This window comes from Macrobrachium rosenbergii, chromosome 59 (assembly GCF_040412425.1).
Source record: "Macrobrachium rosenbergii isolate ZJJX-2024 chromosome 59, ASM4041242v1, whole genome shotgun sequence".
In the NCBI taxonomy this organism is placed as follows: domain Eukaryota; kingdom Metazoa; phylum Arthropoda; class Malacostraca; order Decapoda; family Palaemonidae; genus Macrobrachium; species Macrobrachium rosenbergii.
Genome location: NC_089799.1, coordinates 36,042,414 through 36,047,901, shown reverse-complemented (window position 1 = coordinate 36,047,901; position 5,488 = coordinate 36,042,414). Strand labels below are relative to the sequence as shown.

Sequence of the window (5,488 nt, the reverse complement as noted above, 5' to 3'; positions counted from 1 at the left end):
TTTTCCTTTGAAAATAGTCAGTGTCACAGACAACTTCATTTCTTAAACTTTTTGACTTACATAAATAGTCAACAGTAAACTCTCCACTATAGTGTGTTAAGCTTTCAAATGCTTTATTGTTCATACCAAAGTGCCATAAAAAAAAAAGGTTTGCTTTAGAACAATTTTTTCCAGATTATGCTTTCAAAAACCATCCAGACACTTCAAAGGCAACCCCTGGTAGTCAGGTACATGATTTTGAAAAAGTCATGGACACTAAAATGAAAGAATTTTATATCATACGTCAGACCTAAATAAAATCTTTCATAACACTTTAGACTTGACTTTCAATTATGCTCATCCTCAAGGAAAACTATTCACATACCTGGAACTACAAAACTTAAGACGAAGGAAAAGTTGCCTTCGCCTGAAAAGTTCCCGCCTTCCCATTTTCAATGGAGAAAACTTTTCTTTACACTGTGTTGTAATCGAGGAGCAAAAGGATATTAACACAAGCGTTAGAAATATAAGTCTTTGCAGTTTATGACGAAAACGTATATAATACAATACTTTGAATAAAAACAAGATTCTTTAAAACCTACTTAAAACAAGAGCCTCAAGGAAGCTAATGTCAAATAAGGATAAAACAATGTAAAGCGGCAGTTGAAACTACTCTGCACTGCTGAAACTACTCTGCACAAGAAATGTGATTATAAGCACAGTACTTGGACAAAGGAAAAGTTGCATTCGCCGGAAAGCTCCCGCCTTCCCATTTTCAATGAAGAAAACTTTTCTTTACACTGTGTTGTAATCGAGGAGCAAAAGGATATTAACACAAGCGTTAGAAATATAAGTCTTTGCAGTTTACGACGAAAACGTATATATACACAATACTTTGAATAAAAACAAGATTCTTTAAAACCTACTTAAAACAAGAGCCTCAAGAAAGCTAATGTCAAATAAGGATAAAACAATGTAAAGCGGCAGTTGAAACTACTCTGCACTGCTGAAACTACTCTGCACAAGAAATGTGGTTATGAGCTCAGTACTGGAACTAGTCATTCTTCAAAATGAGAATTCAGCTGTCCCCGGAGTTTTAAAATAAACGCAGGTCATGGTTAACTGCAAAAACGGAGCAGAAGGCACAAACTCTGGAATAAAGGAAAACAGGAATCAACAAAGTTCGTTAATTTCTATTCTGCTGGATATTTTACGTCTAGGCCTTTAAAAACAGTCCTGCTTATTTAAACTGATCTTCCAGTAACCTTAACCACTCAGACTTCTTTCCTACAGGCAAACGTTAACATTTGATCTGGAGAACTGTATGCCACCTAAGTTCACATACCTATACCATTTTTTCTCAGATATTCTATAGAATGCTAAACGTTTCGATTATCGTCTCATATTCCCCGTTTGGGGTTAGTGCCTTCAAGGCACCTCACGTGGTGCACTGTAGACTTCATTAAAGGGTATTAGCAATGGACGTCCCTTTGGCTAAGACTTAGCTGCCTCTTACTTTACCTCCATTCCTGGTACCTTTCTCCATCTTGCTGTTTAGTCACTCCAACTTCTGTTCACTATGTTGAGCAATGAATGGCTAAGAGCTCCCAAGCGCTTTGCCTTGTCGCCTTTATTTATATATCTTTATAAATCATCGCACTTTAAAATTTACTGGTAGCAAAGAAATGCAATGGGTAAAATCAATTACGTAATTATGTATATCTACCAGCCAAAACATTAAAAAAATTTTAGGTACCGGATCTCGAACCTATTGGGTGCGAGGAATTAAGGTTGCAGCCTCTAGATTAAAAAAATTATTACTTTGATAAACTTAAAAAAATTATTACTTTGATAAACTTAAGAAACTGTCATTACTATGCATATTTAACATGCTAAAATTTAGAACAAATTCAATTTACCTGTAAGCTAAAATACTTAACAAGTCACAAATACGCAAGGTACGACTGTTTAGTTATTAGAGTAATAAAATCTCACACATGCACTGTTTGCAACATACTGAGTTGTAGAGCTGAAAAGACATCATCATACCACATATTGAAATTAAAAATAAAGATTAATTATGAACTCACCTGTGACGCATGCTTCGTTAATGGGCTAGTGTTGAGCCGGAGAACGCCGAAACGAGTTGCAGGTTACAGCAGTTACGCTTGAATTAATTTATCGACCTTTCGAAACTCAGATCCGGTAATACAACACTACAGAGTTTTTTGCAGTACCAGCGACAAAACCAAAGCAGCCCAAACAAGCACACTCCGCCAACTAAAGCTATGAGGATCCCTTCGGCAACAGCCATGTCTATTGTAATGCTTTTATTAAAAAGAACGAGAAAACACTGCAGGTGTGATGCCTCACAATCTCTCACGACCGTCAGTCCTCAACTACTCCTGTAACCAAATCTAAAGCTAATGGTAGCACAGTCTTTTTCAAGGAAGGAAGAATTCTAGGACGCCTATGATAAATGACGGACAAGTCAATAAAGAACCTTTCCTAAAATATTTGAGTTGTTACCAACCTACAGTTTATGAACTGAGCAGTTTTATTCCCAAATACACCCGTAATGGGCTACATGATTTTTTTTTATTAATTGTGCAAGTGGTGTTAGCTAAAGGATAAAAGTGAACTAGAGACCGAGAAGTTTTTTTTTATGAAGTTTCAGGGCAAGGTACATATTGCTAAGAAATAGATTTCGCTAAGAAACAGATTTCAGATTTCATTCCAAAACAGCTGTAAATTAGCAAATTGTATATGGCAACGTATGCATATGATGTACGTACCAAGGTCTAGAGAAGATTCTCTAGACCTTGGTACTTACAGCTACAACTTGTAGATACTAGCGTAAACGATTACAAAAAAAAAGAAGAAAATTTGGAAGAAATACGTTTATTCATAATTAGTCAATCACAAAATACATAAAAATATTCATCAGGGATCTCCTTTTTGCTTTGACAGGCACTTTTTCTTTTTATATAAATAACCCAATATAAAAACCAAGCCTCGGCACCATTTTGCACTTAAAAGTCAGTCCATTCAAAAACGAAGCACAGGCATATCATCAAAGGCAAGTTAAGAAAGATAATAATAATAAAAAAAATTTCACAGAAAGGGTTTATCATGGACACAAGCAGATTCTACGTTGGACTGGTCGGTACCGTTCTCGGATAGCACTCTCCAGAGCCCGAGTTCGAATCTCCGGCCGACCAATGAAGAATTAGATTAATTTATTTCTGGTGATAGAAATTCATTTCTTGCTATAATGTGGTTCGGATTCCACAATAAGCTGTACGTCCCGTTGCTAGGTAACCAGTTGGTTCTTAGCCACGTAAAATAAGTCTAATCTTTCGGGCCAGCCCTAGGAGAGCTGTTAATCAGCTCAGTGGTCTGGTTAAACTAAGGTATACGTAACTTAACTATTCAAGCAAAAGTGGGCGGAAATAAGCTGCAGTGGTTATTAACATTGTATATAGATCAGAAGGCGTAGTTGAAGTGAGATGTGGTCAGTCTTTGGAAATTTAGCTTTCCAATAAAGCCTCAGATCACCGTTAAGATTGGTATTTTTGTCTCATCTAGCGCCAATACCTCTAGAGAATCTTCGTATGGCCATGAATGAGATGACTGTTTTATGGGAATTGGAACGGATGCCCCCATGCCCAAGGGTTCCGCAAAATATGATCTACATTTCGGCTGGATTCTCAAGAACTGATGAAAAATTCCATTCAGAAAATTTCATGAAAAAAATCGCTAAAGACCTCATAAAGAACTTGGCTGGTTGGTTGGTTTGGCCTATACTAGCGAGGGCCTTTTCCTAAATGCAGCCCCAGAGTGTGATGAGATCTGACAAGGGAGGATGATGCCTGGGGTACACCATAATGGACTTAGTTGGACTTAGTCAAGGACTTAAAGACACCACGTGACGAATGACTGTCTAAAGTACAAAGGAGGAAATAACTGACGCTAATAGCAACAAAGGCATCGTCAAAAGTGGCCGAAGTAAAATCTGCAGCGATGAAGACTTGCAACAGAAGAAATAGCCAGGGTTAGAATCCAAATAACTGACTTTCCGTCTAAAAGGGCCTGTATGTGAAAAAGTCAACATTTCTGAAACCTGAAGGTTAGTTTTCGTATTTTTATCATGGGGCAGTGTAGACACCACATAAAGAACGGTCTAGTACATGATTACGTGTTTCACGAGTTAATGACTGTACTGTATGTGATTATCCGAAATTTTGTTTATTTAACAGGGTCAGAACATGGGTATGTAGTACGTTCTAAGCTATTTGCTATCGCCACTTACGAAGTCCTCTACCCAAGGATCTTTCAATCATTGTGTTAATGTTGAACTGAATCTTCAGAAAAAAGAACATGTCAACAGATGGTACAGGAAATAAAACTATAGTTGTTGAAGAATTGCTTCAGACGTTAGATACATTTTTTCAGCAATAGGGCTGGCACATAATGGACAGTGTGATACAGATAAGGATGTTACGAAGAAAGAATTTGTCCGTTTAGATGGTAAATGGCAAAAAAAAAAAAAAAAACTACTGTCCATCAAATGTAGAAACAATACATAACGCATGGTTTCCGTTTCTTTTGCGTGCTGGCCAGGAACGAGAGCCGGTGCAGGCACAAGGCTTGCTTAATCCAAATCAGTGAACTTCCCGTTCTCACTGAAGCACAAATAATAATACATATGAAGATCTCTCCATACTCACGAGGCATAAAGAATTTGGTTGCAAGAGAACTTCATAATAACTTAAGCCGATGGTTGAACACGTAAGTCCGTCTTAAATGTATTTTTCCCAGAAAAGTTAATCGTATTAATTGACATATCTTGCCGCAATGCTCCACACGTATCAAATGCATTGTTCCCAGAAAAGTTAATCATATTAATTGACATATCTTGCCGCAACGCTCCACACGTATCTGCTTGAAAGGTCTTTCGTAAAGTGTTCCTTTAGTGATCGTTTTAAACCTCGAATACTTAAGGAAAAAAGTTGCATCATACTTGAGGCCGCCACTAACGTTCAGTTGTGCCTGCGCAGTTATAACTGCACAGTCGGCCTGTGCAGTTATAACTGAACGTTAATGTGAACAACCTGCAAAGTTTTTCTCGCCTGCGCAGGCGGCCTGAGCAAATAGCTCATCTCAATCGATGAGCCTCCGGCCAAACTGCTTGCGCATGCGCACTTCAGCGTTAATGTGGTGGATGCAACTTTTTGGGCTCGGTTCCTTTGCCGAGCTTGTGTTTTAAATGCCATAAGGTATGCCTTTTAGTGCGTTCATGGCCCCAGATTGAGGAATTAAATTAATAAATTTCTATATCATGTAGCAAGTACCATCCATAAGGTACAGTATATTTTGTATTAAAGCAAAATGATAATGAAGAAACCCTAAATTTGAGAAAAACGTGCTTTAAATCAAAGGGATTCCTGAATTATTCTTTGGATAACACTTGTCCTGCCAACAGAAGAATAATCGGGTTTAAATTATC

General features: G+C 37.6%; 1 long non-coding RNA gene across 1 annotated transcript; it reads right to left on the bottom strand.

Moving 5' to 3' along the window:
• Window positions 1-497: 497 nt before the first annotated feature.
• Window positions 498-2,740, bottom strand: LOC136837762 (uncharacterized). Its single transcript, XR_010852758.1, has 2 exons — window positions 2,070-2,740; window positions 498-1,130 (listed from the first exon to the last, which is right to left on the bottom strand). It is a non-coding gene; the product is annotated as an uncharacterized lncRNA (long non-coding RNA).
• Between the last annotated feature and the right edge of the window lie 2,748 nt (window positions 2,741-5,488).